Here is a 17,959-nt window from a genome sequence, read left to right on the forward strand (position 1 = left end):
CCAGATGGCTTCACTGCCAAATTCTACCACACATTTCAAGAAGAACAAATACCAATTCTTCTCAAACTCTTCCAAAAAATTGAATAGAAAGGAATAATTCCAAACTCGTTCTATGAGGCCAACATTAAATTCATACCAAAACTGGAAAAAGATATAACAAAAAAGAAAACTACAGACCAATATCCGTAATGAACTCAGATGTGAAGATCCGCAATAAAATACTAGCAAACAGAATCCAACAAAACATTTAAAAGATTACTTACCATGATCGAAAAGGATTCATCCCAGGGATGCAAGGATAGTTCAACATACACAAAATCAATAAACATTATACATCACATCAACAGAATGAAGGAAAAGAAAACATATAATCATTTCAATATATGCAGGAAAAGCATTTGATAAAACCCAACACCCTTCATGATAAAAACACTCAACAAATTAGGTATGGAAAGAATGTACCTCAACACAATAAAGACCATATATGACAAACCCACAGCTAGTACCATACTGAATGGACAAAAGTTGGAGGTTTTTCCTCTAAGATCTGGAATAAGACAAGGATATCCATTTTTGGCTCTCTTATTCAGTATATTACTGGAAGTTGTAGCCAGCACAATAAGGCAAGAGAAATCAATAAAATTATCCAAACTGGAGAAGAGGAAGTCAAACTGTCCTTATTTGTAGATGACATGATCATACATATAGAAAATGCTAAACACTCCACCAAAAGATTACTAGAAATAATAAATGAATTCAGTATAGTGGCAGGATACAAAGTCAACATACAAAAATCAATCGCTTTCCTATACACCAATAATGAAATATCTGAAGAAGAAATCAAGGAAGTAATCTCATTCACAATAGATACCAAAAAGGATATACCTAGGAGCAAATTTAACCAAGAGGATGAAAGACCTCTACAATGAAAAGTATAAAGATTGGTTTAAAAATAAGTGAAGAGGACACAAATAAAGACAAGATATCCCATGTTCTTGGGTTGGAAGAATTAACATCATCATAATGTCCATATTGACCAAAGCAATCTACATATTCAACGTAATCCCTATCAAAATACCAGTGACATTCTTCACAGAAATAGAAAAAACAATCTTAAAGTTTGTATGGAACCACAAAAGACCCCCGTATAACCAAAGCAATCTTGAACAAAAAGAACAAAGTTGGAGGTATCACACTTCCTGACTTCAAAATATACTGCACAGCTATAGCAACCAAAACAGCATGGTACTATCATAAAAACAGACAAATAGACCAATGGAACAGAATAGAGAGCCCAGAAATAAACCCATGCACTTACAGTCAACCGGTTTTTGACAAAGGTGGCAAGAATATACAGTGGGGAAAGGACAGCCTCTTCAATAAATGGTGCTGGAAAAACTGGATATCCACATGCGGAAGATTGAAACCTGACCCAATCTCTCACCATACACAAAAATCAACTCAAAATGGATTAAAGACCTAAATTTAAGACTCGGAACTATGAAACTAGTAGAAGAAAACATAGGGTAAATGCTGCATGAAATCGGACTGGGCAGCACTTTTTTGAATGAGACTACAAAGGCATAGGCAACCAATGCAAAAATACACAAATGGGACTATATCAAACTGAAAAGCTTCTGCACAGCAAGGGACACTATAAACAAAGTGAAGAGACAATCTGCAGAATGGGAGAAACTGTTTGCAAACCACACATCAGACAAGGGGCTAATATCCAGAATCTATAAGGAACTCAAACAACTCAACAGCAAAAAAACAAATAATCTGATTTTAAAATGGGCAAAGGACCTGAAAATATATCTCCCAAAAGAAGACATACACATGGCCAACAAGCACATGAAAAAGTGTTCAAAATCACTGATCATCAGGGAAATGCAAATTAAAACAGTGATAAGATAACATCTTACCCCAGTTAGAATGGCTATTATCAACATGACAGAAAATAACAAATGCTGGCAAGGAGCCAGAGAAAAGGGAACCCTCCTACATTGCTGGTGGGAATTTATTTTTATTTATTTATTTTTTTTTTTTTAAAGATGACCGGTAAGGGGATCTTAACCCTTGACTTGGTGTGGTCAGCACCACGCTCACCCAGTGAGCAACCGGCCATCCCTATATGGGATCCGAACCCGTGGCCTTGGTGTTATCAGCACCACACTCTCCTGAGTGAGCCACGGGCCAGCCCTGCTGGTGGGAATTTAAATTGGTACAACCACTGTGGAAAATAGTACAGAGATTCCTCAGAGAACTAAAAATAGATCGTCTGCCTTACAACCCAGACATCCCATTACTTGTTACCAGGACCAAGTCTGGCTTCCTGCCCCAAACAAAAACCCCAGCTTGGCTTTCCAAAATCTGTTATCCCAGGGGATTCAGCTCCTGGCTTAGGCTTGTCAAAATCTTGTTACCGAACCCAAGTCTGACTGCCTGCCCGAAACAAAAACAAACAACTCAAAAGTCAAATGTTGTTAAAAAATGGAAGTCACTTTAATTCAGGAAGACTGGGGACCTGAGGAAAGATCCTAGCTTAGCCCATCTCTCTGGTAAGCCTGAAGGAGAGCGGCCAGACTAAAGTTATCCCAAAGACTCTGATTTCCTGGGGGTTTTTTTAAAGAGGGGGGTTGAGAAAATGGAATATGGGAAATGAAAAGCAGGAGAGAGAGGGATGGGAGCTGTGGTGGCCAAGTGCAAGGTCTCACCACGACTGTGTTTTCTGTTCCCATTGATGGTATTATCATTATCTCAGGGTCCTGCTGAAGGAGTGGAATCAGTATAGCTTTATCGATGTCTTCCTTGGTTTCTCAGGGTCTGGATAGTGTATGTCTGATTGGAAGTCTGCAACTCCAGGCTGACTAGAAAACAGCTTTACAGTAACGTAAATAATGTCATCTTGCCCCATAACCAAGGTTCAAAACATCAAATACCATGGTAAAAGAGGGAAGTCAGAGAAACACATGCTAAAAAAATAAAAACATGTCTTTTAAATTTTCTTACAACCCAGGTAGTTTTAGATCCCAACATGGCTTCAGTCCTGCTCACTCCAACAGATACATACCCAAAGGAAATGAAATCAATGTATCAAAAAGGCACCTGCACTCCCATGTTCATCGCAACGCCATTCACAACAGCCAAGAGATGGAATCAGCCTAAATGCCCATCAAAGGATGAACAGATAAAGAAAAACTGTGTATATGTATATATATATATATATATATATATATATATATATATATATATACATATACACACACAATGGAAAACTATTTAGCTATAAAAAGAAATAATCCTACCATTTGCAGCAACATAGATGGAACTGGAAACCATCATGTTAAGCAAAGTAAGTCAGGCATGGTAAGACAAATACTGCATGATCTCATTCATATGTGCAATCTAAAAAAAAACAAAAGTGGTTCTCATAGAAGTAAAGAGTAGAATAATGGTTACCAGAGGCTGGTAGGGGATGGGGGCTATGGAAGTGGTAGATTAATGGGTAAAAAGCTATGCTACCTATTCTGAGTAAATCAATGTACAGTATGTGCATGTATTGAAGCCACACACTGTACCCCACAAATATGTACAAATAAATGTTAAAATTAAAAATTAAAGAAATTAAAAATAAAAAGATTTTTAGAAGTGATAGCCTATGATTAGAAGCCAATAGCAACTAATGTTTAATTCCAATTTGTTTCATTAACTATGGTTAATATTAGAGTCAGCAAGACCAAAAAGAAGAATAATACAAAGATTTATGATTGGAGTTAAATGGTATATAGAAATAGTGTAGATGGAATGAAATGGACCTTACAGGGTTGAGTGAGGGAGAGAAAGGCATGTATGATGATACCCAGATTTCAGGTGAGGAGCCCAGGTCAAAATTCGCTTGAACTAGGTTACCGAGAAAATAGGAAGTAAAAATGAAGACGACAATTAAAGACTGTTCCCCAAGGAAGCTTGACAAGGAAGAGAAAGGTGAAGATGGAGTGGAGCTCTAGGGTGAATGGAGGAAGTTTTCTTTTAGGTCAGGGAGACATAGTTGTAGACTAAGTGCCTGGACAGTGATTGGAACTGGAAAACCATAAAGGTGGGCAGAGTGTAAGGCTCGTGGAGAAGTGGTAACAGGTGGTGGAGGAGCAAGAGAATAAGATCTAAAACACGAGCAAAGGAATTAGTATCTGACACAAGTAGATAATGTTTCTTCTACTGAGAAAGGCAATAAGAAAATATGTTAATCCTCTACCTTTCACCAAGTATAGTAGTAGGCACTTTCACACACTCTACCCCATTTAATCCTTACAACAGAATGTCTCTGCTGATGTTATTATCTACAGTTTGCAAATCACATGGCTAGTAATTACCAGTCAGGTTTCTGAATATATCTAGTGTTAGTCTTTTGGGGAGGAACCATGGTACTGGGAGACACCTGAGTTCAAGTTCCAAAATTCCCATTTACTCTTACCTTGGACATGAACTCACATCTATAATATTCTAATTTCTCATCTGCAAAACAAATAAATAAGAACTTAAGTTTCTTTCTGTTCCAACAAATTCTTCTATGAACATAGAACATGCTTTGCCCATGAAAATTATTTTCTAATAATGTGTTTATTCATAAGCTATAATTTGCTTCCATTTTAGGTGAGAAAGTTTCCATGTATATGAAATCAAATTATCACTATGATTATCACCACCGAATCTTAGAAATTATTTGTATAAAAGACTGAAAGTTCAGTGTTGAACACAATAATAGAATTGAGAGAGTCATTTTTATTGCTCCGAATTTGAATAGTAAGTTTCCTAAAGATTTATCTTACTTTACTAGGCAGTTATCACTAAAAGCTACAGAAACATCTTTTTATACTTGTGAAAATATTATTTTGTTAAAAATTTGGGGTTTAACTTTCAGAATTATTGCATCTATATGTGTGTGTGTCTGGCTGCATGATTTAACATTTTTCCAGATTTTACCCAAAGAAATCCTCCAAGGGATGCTTATAAGAGAATCTATCAAAATTAAAATTAGCATCCTTTATTAGTGAAACAAAGAAGAACATGTTTCTTAACTTGTCTAAAATTTCTAAAACAACAAAGCCATATAGGTACCAGGAAGCAGAAACCTCCACAGACTAGCATCATCTAAAGCAAATCTTATAAGATGAGGAGAGGGCAGCCTATGGGTAATGAACCATGCAGAACGTGCGTTGAGAGGTACCCAGTTTGAAAAGAGCATTGTCAAACTGACAGAGCATTTGTCTCAGTACATATTCTTCTTCATTCCTAAAGCACTCAAGCATGAGAAGGTGAGCACAGACAGCAATCTAAAAGTCTCTAATGAATACTTGTAGCACACATGCCAAAAAATTCTTAATCTACCTGCACTTTGTGAAAAACAGAAAAAGCTGGAGAGATGGGGTTACAAATGGGGGAGAGGTTTCCACTTCCAATTATGATGGTCTAATCTGCAGCAAAATGCATCTCTCACCAAGAAAATCTTTAAAACATGAATAAAAATACAGAAAACATCATGTTGAAAGTATCAGGGAACTGCCAAGGCAGCCAGGACTCAAGGAACCAATTGCTCAAGAGACATGAAGCCTAGAAAAGTGAAATCAACATCCTGGGCCAATTTCCCCTCAGGCATGTGATGATTCATAAGATACACAGAATAAAAGTATTTTTAAAAACCCCCCAAGAAGAGGGAACATGCCCCAATTTGTTTAATGAGCCAGACTGACTTTAAAACCTGAAAAGGACATTGCAAGAAAGTGAATTACGAGCTGATATAGTTTGGATATGTTGACCCTCCAAACTTCATGTTGAAATGTGATCCCCAATGGCAGTATTGAGAGGTGGGGTCTTTGGAAGTTGACTGAATTGGGAAGGCTCTGCCTTCATGAATGGATTGATCCATGCATGGATTAATGAGTTAATATATTAATGAGTTATCACAGGAGTGGCACTAGTGGCCTTATAAGGAGAGGAAGAAGCATGTTAACAGACACTCTTGCCCCCACCCCATGCGATGCCTGTGCCACCTCTCTGAAAGAGAGTCCTCGCCAGGGAGAAGGCCCTCACCAGATATGCTCCCTTGACCTTGGACTTCCCAGCCTCCAACCCTGTAAGGAATAAATTCCATTTTTTTATAAATTACCCAGTTTAAGCCATTCTCTCATAAGTGACAGAAAACAAAGACACAAATTAATGTCCATCATGAACATAGTTTCAAAATTGATTCCAATAAAATTTATAAATACATAAAAAAGATAATACGCCACAGTCCAGTTAAGTTTATTCCAGAAATGCAAGGTCATTTCCACATTAGAAAAACCAAACTATATGACTTACCACACTAGAAAAGAAAAAATGAAAAACATGATTCATGATCTTAATAGGTGCTAGTAAAGCACTTGATCTATTCATTATAAAAACTTTCAGCAAACTAAAAATAGAAGAATATGACATCAATTTGATATTAAGGATCTACAAAATGCCTACAGCAAACTTCATAGTTAATGGTGAAATACTGAAACCTTACTTCCTAGGATCAGGCACATGACATGGTACCCATTATTACCACTTCTACTTGACATTGTAATTTAGGTCCTAGGCTGTGCATTGAGGTAAGTAAAACAATTATCAAAGCATAGAGAATGGAAAATTAAATATATCTGATTAGTCACAGACAATACGGTTGTTTATGTGACATATTCAAAAATATTATGCAGAAAAGTGTTGAAAACTAATAAATGATCTAGCAAGTTTACTCAGTAAGGTCAATATGAAAAAGTTTTATTGTAATATACCAGAAAGAAGTGGAAATGAGTTTTTTAAATAATAGTTGTAAAAGAATAAAGAATACTTAGGGATTAGCCAAACAGGATATGTTCAATACTTCACAGAAAACTGAAGACAAAATATAAAATATCTAAAGAAACAAAACATTCTGACAAGACATATGTCCATGAATTTCAAGACAAAATATTATAGAGATAATAATTCCTTCTAAATTGATAGGTGCATTCAATACAATCCAAATAAAAATCCCAGCTGGACTTTTATATTGTGGAAATTGAAAAGTTAATATTAAAATGTGTGAGTAAATGTAAAAGCCCACAAATACCCAAAAAATTTTGAAGAAAAACAAAGTTGAAGTATTCACACTACTAGGTAGTAAGACATATTATAAAAACTACAGCGATTAAGACAATGTGGCATGACACAAGGATAGAAAAAAACGTTCCAAACATACAAAATAGAGAGTTCAAAAGCAGAGCATTTTCCACTAAACAGGTCTGGAACCAGTGACACCCAAGCTGAACTAGATCCTAGGTCTTAGTTTCTAAACGCCATTCCCCTCTGAAAGGAAATGGGGGTCCTTTGGAGAATGATTGGGTAGCTACCACATGATCATAGAATATTTTGCATTGCCAAAACAATAAGGCAGACCTCAAAAAATGACAGAAACATTAAAAAGACACAGTAGAAAGCCTAAAGTAGCTTCCACTAACCAGACCTTGGGTAACTGAGCATCAAATAAATAAGAAAAGTAACACATTATAACCCACAGACTAAAATAAGAATTTGTAAATCCATGCTGAGAGTAAATAGATACAAAGTAATCGGGAGAGAAGAAAAATCTCTTCTACACAAGAGAATTCCAGCCCTAGACATAGAAGAATTAATTGATGGAGTTAGAATACCACCATTTTACAAACATCTTGGTAAAAATTGATTCAGGCAAGAATCATAAATAAATGCTAAACTTAAACTGAGGAAAAGTTTTGACAAAAAGTAGAATATTTACACAGTCTTAGAGTATCTGCCTACCCCTTTTAATTACAAAATAAATTAAATTTATGGTGGAGAAAATAGATAACCTAACCAAGTAATCAAAATTAACTTCACAAAGAGGCAAAGCATCAACCAGGAGAGGTATTATGTGTTCCTAGACATAATAGCTTAAGAAGGACACAGCATTCATGTAGTCCTCAAACCCAAAATTCATAACCTCAATCCATTAGTGAAGAAACACCAAAGAAACACAAATTGAGGAATATTCTATAAAATGTCCAGCCTGTGTTTTTTCATGTCAGACACAGTTACGCTGAGGAGCTCTTCATTAAAGGAGACTAAATAGATGTGACAATTAAATGCCATATGTGATCCTGAACTGGATCCTTTTCTAGAAAAATTGTAGCTACAAAGGATATTATTGGAACAATTTATATATTTGGAATATAACCTATAGAACAGGTAACAGTATAGTTTGGTGGTAAATTTTCTAAATTTAATAACTCGACTGTGGCCAGGCAAGTAAATATCCTTGTTAATAAGAAATATATTGAGGGATAAATGGCCTGGTACATGCAACCTCTCAATTGGTTCAAAAAATATAATGTATATAAAGTATAGATAGATAGATAAATGACAGATGATTGATTGATTGATAGATAATAAAGAAAATGTACAAGAGAGTCTTTCCTTTCAACCACTCTTCTCTGACTCAGTTTACTTCTTTCTTTATCTAATTTTAATTATCTTGTTTGTTTTTCTGACTTTCTTTGGTGACCTTTATTAAATTCTCATTCAGTGGTCTCCTCTGGGATTTTTCTTTTTTTTTTTTAAAGATGACCAGTAAGGGGATCTTAACCCTTGACTTGGTGTTGTCAGCACCACGCTCTGCCAAGTGAGCTAACGAGCCATCCCTATATAGGATCCAAACCCATGGCCTTGGTGTTATCAGCACCACACTCTCCCGAGTGAGCCACGGGCCGGCCCTTCCTCTGGGATTATTGTAATTTATCAGCCATTTCTGACATAGTTAGGTCTTTTACTGAAATTTCTTTCCTGAGTTCAGCCAACTCTAGTGACATCTATCTGTCCAATTACTTTTGTCCATTTCTTATCTTAGCTTTTAGTATCTGATTTTAGGTTTTTACTTTTTACATTCTTCTTGTTAGTTTGAAGTGTCTGGTACAGCTTTATTCTGCTTAAGGGACAGTTTTTGCTATAAATTTTTATCAACTGAAATGTGTTGGTCCTCAGTTTCTGTTTTCTTCTTACAGTTGTTTTGAATGGAATTGTTCTCATTTTCACCTTTTTTAGGCATTTCATGTGAAAAGTTCCTACTGGAGTTCTTCACTCTGCTCTCAGTGCAGGGAGTTGCACTTTCCTTAATGGGTCGTATGTCTTTGGTCGTCACTGTAGGTAGGGCAGGAGAACAGTTGACATGTTTTGTTTCCCTTTCATTTCAACATGATCATTAAATTTACCCATTTACCAGTATCCCTGCAGTATATTCCAATGAAGTCAAAACATACTATGTCATTATTAACTTTAGTAATTTTTTTAAAAAGTATTAAAGAATTAACCCGAAAGGACAAAAATAAAATATAAACTATATATACTACATATACAAATATGTATTTAAAGAATTCATACAAAGAATTGTCACGTAAGTATAAAAAATGAAATATAAATTATATATCATGAATAAATTATATGCCTTAAATGCCAGGAAATATAAAATAAATATACGCCATTATACAAGGTGGTTCAAAACTTCAGGGAAAGATTCATATTATGTTTCAATTGTATTTTTCCACAAACTTTTTGAAGTACCCTAGTATTTATATAATAAATATAAAATAGAATATTAATGTATATAAAACGTGAATGTTTATATAGAAATATAAAATTAAAAGCAAGATATTTTACATAGCATGTGTACCCTATGTGTATGCTTTCTTTTTGTTAGTTCACAGTCTCAAAGAAATTTCTGAGAATACGCACATGACATATATTCACTTTCTAAGTAATCCCATGTCTTGATAATGTCTTTATTCCGTAAGACATTTTACTTATTAAAGTGGTGACTTCAATGCTGAAAACCATTCCTTCAGAACTAGAATGGCCCTACTCCGTTATTTTCCAGGATCCTGTTTTGTGGTCAAGATTTCTGACATCATTCTAATTCCTTTCCCTCTTTTAGGTAATCGTTTCTTCCTCCTTTAAAACTTTTGTCGGGGCTCCTATTAAATCAATGAAATGCTTATGTGAGGGTCTTTTCTACTCATTTCTACAGGTGTACAATCTGAAGACCTAGGTCCTTCTGCTTTTAGTGAGGACTTCATATTATTGCTTTGATAATTTCTTCTCTTCTCTTTTCCCCACTACCTAGAACATCTATGACTGTGTACTGGAACTCCTATAATAAACTTATACAACAATATTTTCAGAAAAAAGAAGGTGGGCATTACTCTCACTAAATACTTAGGCTCTCGATACGTGGCAGACTCAATAAAAAAAATTGCAAAAGTAGTAGAGATTAAGTTTTATGTGTGAGGACTTCAGAGAATGACAGTTTTTAATATGCCAAACTTCAAAATTCACAGTAAAAATAAATAACCAAGTGACGGGAAGGTGATATTAAGAAGAGCCACCTCTCTGATCAGGCAAAATTTGTTTCTTTAACTTTTCCAGTTTTTACATCAAATAAAGTCACCTTGTCAGACAAATTGTTCACAAAAATATATACAGACACAGAATACATCATGCATTTTATACATTGGCAGGAAAATGTTAACAAGATGCACTGGCAAAGATGTTTTTAAAACACCAACTTTCTGAGGTACCCAAATGCAAAGATGCAATAAACAATTTTTAACCCCATTCCCTTCTCTCTTTCAACACTTGTTCAACAGTAACTGGTGGGGAGACGGTTGTAACATTAATCAATTAAAATGATTCATAACCTATGATAACTCACATTTTCACTGCACAGTCACTTGAACAAAACAAATGCCATTTATTAGCTGGGTTCTCATGTACATAATGTTTCCTTTCCATGGGATGTTGGCAGTGTAAACAATTATGACAAGAATAAAAGAATATTTATTCTCTTACTGGAAATCAAAGACTGCTTAAATTTCAAAGTCTTTAACTTATATGAAGAAAATCATAAATTATTTTGATATGGAAATATCTCAGTTTAGTAAAGTCAAGCACAGAGCCCAGAACCTGGCACAGTGCCTGGCAAAGGGTGCCCAATACACATGAGAACTGTCATGTGAGGAAATGATGTGTTAAGAAAGAAATATACTAAATCCATTGTCTAATTATTTCTCCCTAGTGACAGATACTGTAAAGACGTTGTCTATGGTCTAATACATACTTTACCCATTTGGATCAGTTCTTTGAAATCTCCAAATCATTAAAATAATTTTTAGTGAAATACCAGAAATAAAATAATATTTATTAAGAGAAGAAGCAAGTTGAGCATTATAAACCACTAATCTCTGTATAATCAAATAATTAAGTTATTCCTAGGTGAATATCTCATTCCAAATTCAAATGTGAAGTCTGTACAACATCGTTCTTTCCCTGAAGGTATATGGTTTGACTTGCAGGGATCTTGAGATAATTGAGGCTTTTAGATTTTACCTATATGCAGATAGAAAACAGCACTTTCATCCAGTGCTTTAGATCTTACCTATGCTTGGTAATAAGTAGATTATTCAAAAATGCAAAATGGTGTCCTATGAGATTATAATTTCCCTGTTCATTTATTCATCCATTTCTTTTTATTCGAAAATTAATGAAGGTCTATTATGGACTAGCACTTAGCTGCTGAAGATACAAGGTTTATCTTCTAAAAGAAGACTCAGTTCCTTTGTCTTCCTAGAGATTGCAGTCTAATTGAGAGACAAATTCTAATCAGATAATTACAAAAAGAAATGTACATGTACAAACTGTAGGACAGGTACTGAGGAAAAAGTGCACAGTGGTATGAGATCCTAGCTGGTAGACTGAACCTACTCCGAGAGTGAGGCAGAGCTTCTCTGATGATGGATCATTGACTAGAAGCTAGAGGATAACTACAATGTGAGGCAGTGTATTAGCCCATTTCTGTTCCTTATAACAGAATACGTGAAACTGGGTAATTTATAAAGAAATAAAATTTATTCTTACAGTTTTTAGAAGCTGGGAAGTCCAAAGTCCAGGGAACACATTTGGTGAGGGCCTTCTTGTTTTTGGTAATGACTCACTATAGCAATGCAGGGTATCACGTGGTGAAATGGCTGAGCAAGAGAGAGCTAACCTGCTCACTCACAACCCTTTTAAAGCCATCAGAACCAGGCCCGTTACCACCCATTGAACCATCAACTTACTACTACATGAATGGATCGATCCAGTCACTAGGGTGTGATCCTCACAATCTAATCACCTCTGAAAAGCCCCACCTTTCAATTACCGTAATAGCATTTCCCACCTTCAACACTGTTACAGTGGGGGTTAATACACAAATCTTTGGAGGTCACAATTCAATCCATAGCAAGGAGTGAGGAAGCCAGCTCCCTGTCCAAGACAACATAGAGAATTCCTGCACTGAGTTTCAGGTTGGACTAGCTGATCCTCACATTTCCTTATAAATACAAGCTTATGGGTTTCTTTGCATGCCGTGGAACTAACTTCATAAAAATGAGGTTAACCTTCATTTTTCACAGATTCCTCATTTGCAAATTTTCCTGCATGTTAAAATTTATTCGCAAGCCTGCAACCAATACTTTGGACATTCTTACGATCTCTTATAAAGATGAGATGGAGCCAGTAGGAGGCCATGCAGTAAGTGCAAAAATCTCCACCTTTGGGACCACTTTTGGCACCTGTCAGTGGATTGTCCTCCAGCAAGTCACTTAACATTTCTGAATGTTGTTTTCTCTTCTGTAAAATAAAAAAAAAAAAAAATAGAATCTACCAACATGAATTGTTTGTAGGATTTAAAATTATAATCTGTGGGAGATATGTATTTTTCCCTAGGTGCAATGGTTCAGTACTTGCTAATTCAGTGTTCACTGTGACCTTATAGAACATAACTACCAGAAATAATGAGAATCGACCATAAACAAATTAGTATTGGATTATAACCCAAAATATAAAATAAATATCCATGTGTCAACACTAATATAAATAAATGATTGAACATATAAATAAATGGGGGGCAAGAGACAAATTTCCTGTGCAGAAGAATCCCAAATAACTTAAGAAGAGACTCTGTCCTCAAGAAAGTGGAGCATAAATCCCTTCTTCCTAAGTGTGGGTGGTACATTTGTATAGTGACTTCTTCCGAAGAGTTTAGTATGGAAAGAAGGGGGGGAAATGAAAAAAACACACAAACAAAACAAAACAAAAAAACCTGACAAACACACCTCAGCCAAGTGATCAAGGTCAATATCAACACTGAAACAGTTTAAATCGTGTTACAGTATGTATCCTGGGTATGATGTAATGAAAACAGCACTTTACCTCTGGGATCTATCACCCAAAACCCATAACCCCAGTCTAATTATTATAATGACATTAGACAAATCCCAGTTCAGAGACAAACTACAAAATACCTGACCAGTACTCCTCAAAACCTCAGGGTCATCAAAAAACAAGGAAAGTCTGAGAAACTGTCACAGCCAAGAGAACCCTAGGAAGTCATACTACTAAATATAACATGATATCCTGGATGAGATTCTGGAACAGAAAAAGTAGATTAGATAAAAACTAAAGAAATCCATATTGTACTGGAATCCAAACCTAAGGACTTTAATAATAATGTATCAGTATTGGCTCACTAATTATAACAAATGTACCATACTAATGTAATAGAGGAAACTAAGTGTGGTTTATATACTATCTTCTCAATTTTTCTGTAAATCTAAACTGTTTTTAAAAATAAAGTTTATCATAAAAACGACTTTGATAAAGAATTATTTGTAGGCAACATATAATATTTGAATTTAACAACAAACAATACAGTACCCTACTGCACCCTTTGTGTTTTTTGTTTGTGTGTGTGTGTGTTTTGTTTTTCACATAACATGAAGACTGGAAGAAAGAAGACCAGGGCTAATGCAGCTGTTCAGCGACGTCACTAACAATCCACCTCCTTCCGTCTTGAGGGCCTGCCATCCTTTGCATGTTGTGTTCATCCTCCTGGTGGCAATATAGCTGTTCTTCCTCCAGACATCATGCCTGTGCTCCAAAGGAAGAAATGGGAGAGAAGAAGAATTTGGAAGTGGAGAAGAGCAAACTAGTTCTGTTCCTTTCTTAGATGAGACTCTTTTCTCTTAAATGCTTGTTAAGTGTCACATGAACTGAACTAACTGGAAGGTGTTTAGGAGAATGGGCTGTGTAAGGGAGCTGGGTCAGCCAACTAAGAGTGATTTGCACGGGACACAGCAATGAAAGAAGGGAGACCTGTTAAAAGGGAGACTGAAGTCTAGATGCAGGTCAAGGTGGCTAGGACGAGGTAGGAACTTATAATGTGAATGGGCTGATAAAATAAATCTTTTGGTGGTAGATTGGACCAGACTTCCTAACCAATCAGATGTGGGTAAGATTTTTCTCAATTTGGTTTTTGGGTGAATTCCATGTCTCCTCAATTACAATGCATTTGATATCTTAAAGGAGATCATGGATCAGTGTTAGACTGAGCCTTTGATCTTCCAAACTAATTTGTACCATTGGTTTATTTTTTTCCCCATTGGTCAGGAGCCAAAGATGTTCTTTTTGAAGTCCTACTTTTTCCTTCCTGTTCTGTTTTTGATTAACTGCTACTCAGAACAGAAACTTCATGAATAAAGGACGAATGTCTCCAAAAAATGAGCTAGAATGCAATAATTACTCAAGAAATAATTAGTGAGTTGAGTATTTTGTAAACAAAATGTAAGATAAAATTGGTATTAAATAGGATCAAATCATGTTAGTGTAAAAGTGCTCAAATATATTGATATTCAATGCTGTACCCCACAGATATGTATAATCAATTATGTTTCTATAAAAAAGAAAAAATTTTTTAAAATTTTTAAAAATTTCTTAAGTGCTCAAAACTATGTCATAGAAAGGATATTGATACCTGGAAGGGCTAGCAAACATCTCACGGCCATTCCCTACAGAAGAGAAACATGAGACAAGAGTTCTGCTAAAGAAATAACCTTGAATCAGATGTTACAAATATGAATGAGGTCAGAGTTGCCCGGACAGATATTTCAAGAAAAAATAATAATAAGTCCTCATGAACACTGGTACAAAACTTCTCAATTTCTTAGCAGGATTTTAGCAAATCAAATCTAACAATATGTAAAAAAGAATAATACACCAGGAACAAATCTGACTTATTCCAGCAATGCAAAACTGGTTTAACATTCAAAAATCTATCAGTGTAATTCAACATATTAATAGACTAAAGAATAAAGTCCACATGATCACTTCAATAGATGCAGAAAAAGCATTTTTTTAAAATTCATTCATAATTTTTTTAAAAAACTCAGAAAATTAGGAATAGGAGGAAACTTCCTTACCTGTTAAAGATTGTCTATTTAAAAATCCTAAGAAACATCATAATGAAGAGCGTCTAAAAAATAAAAAAAAAATCCTAAGAAATATGCAAAAAAGTTATCAAAACTAATAAGTATTTTAGCAAAATTTCAATACTAGCAATGAATGATCCTAAGTTGAACTTCTAAAAAATGCTATGAGGAACTTCAAAAAGTTCATGGAAAGATTAGTATTATGTTTTAATTCTATTTTTCCATGAACTTTTAAAATTACCCTCATTTTTACCATAGCATCAATAATAATAATGCTTAAAAATAAAATTGGTAAAATATGTACAAGGTCTATACACTGAAAACTACAAAACATTGCTAAGAAAATGAAGTAAAACTTAAATAGAGAAATTTCCCATGGTGATGAGAAGAATTAATACTGTTAAGATGTCAATTCTTCCCAAATTTACAAGTATCTACAGATATCATCAACTCCCAATCAAAGTCCCTGCAGAAGTTTTTTTGAAAAATTGACAAGATCATTATTAAATTATATAGAAATGCAAAGAAATAGACTATCAAAACAATTTTGAAAAAGAACAGTCAGAGGATTTGCACTATTTGATTTCTAGCATTATTACAAAGTTATATTAATCAAGACAATGCGGTATTAATAAATCAATAGAACCAAACAGAATTCAAAATAGATTTACACATGTATGGTTAGTTTAGTGTGGAAATGATAATCTTTTCAACAAATGGTGCTGAAATAATTGGACAGCCAGACTAAAAATTAATAATAACCTTAACTCTTACTTCAGAAAATATACATAAATTAACTCAAAAATGGATTATCTACTTAACGGGATTTTAAAGCCATTATAGTTTAGAAGAAAACATAGAGGAAAATCTTAATGACCTTGGACTTGGCAAAGATTTTTAGATATGATACAAAATGTATAAACTTTAAAATAAAATTACTAAATTGGACTCTGGAATTACAAATTTTTGTTTTACAGAGGACACTGAGATAAAACTGTCAAAAATAAACTGGGAGTAAAGATTTGCAACACATATATATAACAAAGGACTTGTAATTAGAATATATAAAGAACTATCACATCCCAACAATATAAATACAATTTAGACTTTGTCAAAATTAAAAACTTTTTTTGTGAAACACAGACTCTGTTAAGAGAATAAAAAGACAAGCTACAGACTGGAAGAAAATTTCTGTAAATCCCACATCCAGATTATATAAACAACTCTTGAAACTCAACGATAAGAATGCAAGCAACCTAACATTTTTCTGGGCAAAATATTTGAACAGACGCTTCCCTAAAGGAAATATACCCACAAAATGGGAAATAAGCCCACAAAAATATGTTCACTATTTTTATTCATTAGGGAAATGCAAATTTAAACAATATGGTACCGTGATACATTCTGTAAAATGGCTAAAATTTAAAAAGCTTTATCCTATCAAGATTTGGCAAGGATGTGAGGCAACTGAACCCTCATATACTATTGGTGAGGATGTAAAATGGTCCAACCACTTTGGAAAACAGTTTGTCATTTTTTAAAGACCTGAAAAACATTACCATACTACATAGCCCTTCTACTTCTAGGTATTTACCCTAGAGAAATGAAACATATGCTCACTCAACAACCTGTGCACAGATGTTCAGAGCGACCTCATTCGTTATAACCAAAAACTGGAGACAACCCACATGCCCATCAACAGGTGAATGGAAAAACAAATTACGGTACATCCATACAATGAAAATGTGTTCATCAAGAAAAAGGAATGAACTACTGATACATGCAACATAAAGGGGGGACCTCAAAAGAATTGTGCTAAGTAAAAGAATCCAGACATAAAATGCCATGTGTTATAGGATTCCGTTTATATAAAATATTCAGAATAGGCTAATCCATAGATTAGTGGTTGTCATGGCCTGGCGGGAAGGGAGTGAGAGGTGACTGCTTAGTTGGTATGGGGTTTCCCTTTGGGGTGATGGAAACATCCTGGAACTAAATGGTGGTGATGGTTGCACAACATCATGAATATACTAAATGCCACTGAGTTGTATACCTTGAAATGGTTAAAATGGTGAATTTTTTGTTATATGTATGCTATGGTCAGATGTGTCCCCCAGAAGTTCATGTGTTGAAAACCTAATCCCCACTTTAATGGTGTTAAGAGGGTATGAAATCCAATTTTATGGTATTGGAAAGGTGGGGCCTCTAGGAGGTGATTAGATTGTGAGGACTGTGCCCTCATGAATGGATTGATCCATTCATAGAGTAATGGGCATGGTTCTGGTGGCTTTCTGAGGAGGGAGAGTGAGTGACCAGGTTAGCTTTCTTTCTCATCCCATTCTCGCCATGTGATACCCTGAGTTGCTGTAGACTCACTCCACCAGGAAGAAGGCCCTCACCAGATGTATTCCCCGGACAATGGATTTCCAGCCTCCAAAACTGTAAAAAAATAAATAAATTTTATTTTCTTTATAAATTACCCAGTTTCAGGTATTCTGTTATAAACAGCAGAAGTGGACTAATACAACACATCTTAAAACCAATTTTAAGGGCCGGCCCCGTGGCTCACTCGGGAGAGTGCGGCA

Source organism: Cynocephalus volans, chromosome 10 (assembly GCF_027409185.1).
Source record: "Cynocephalus volans isolate mCynVol1 chromosome 10, mCynVol1.pri, whole genome shotgun sequence".
Taxonomy (NCBI): Eukaryota; Metazoa; Chordata; class Mammalia; order Dermoptera; family Cynocephalidae; genus Cynocephalus; species Cynocephalus volans.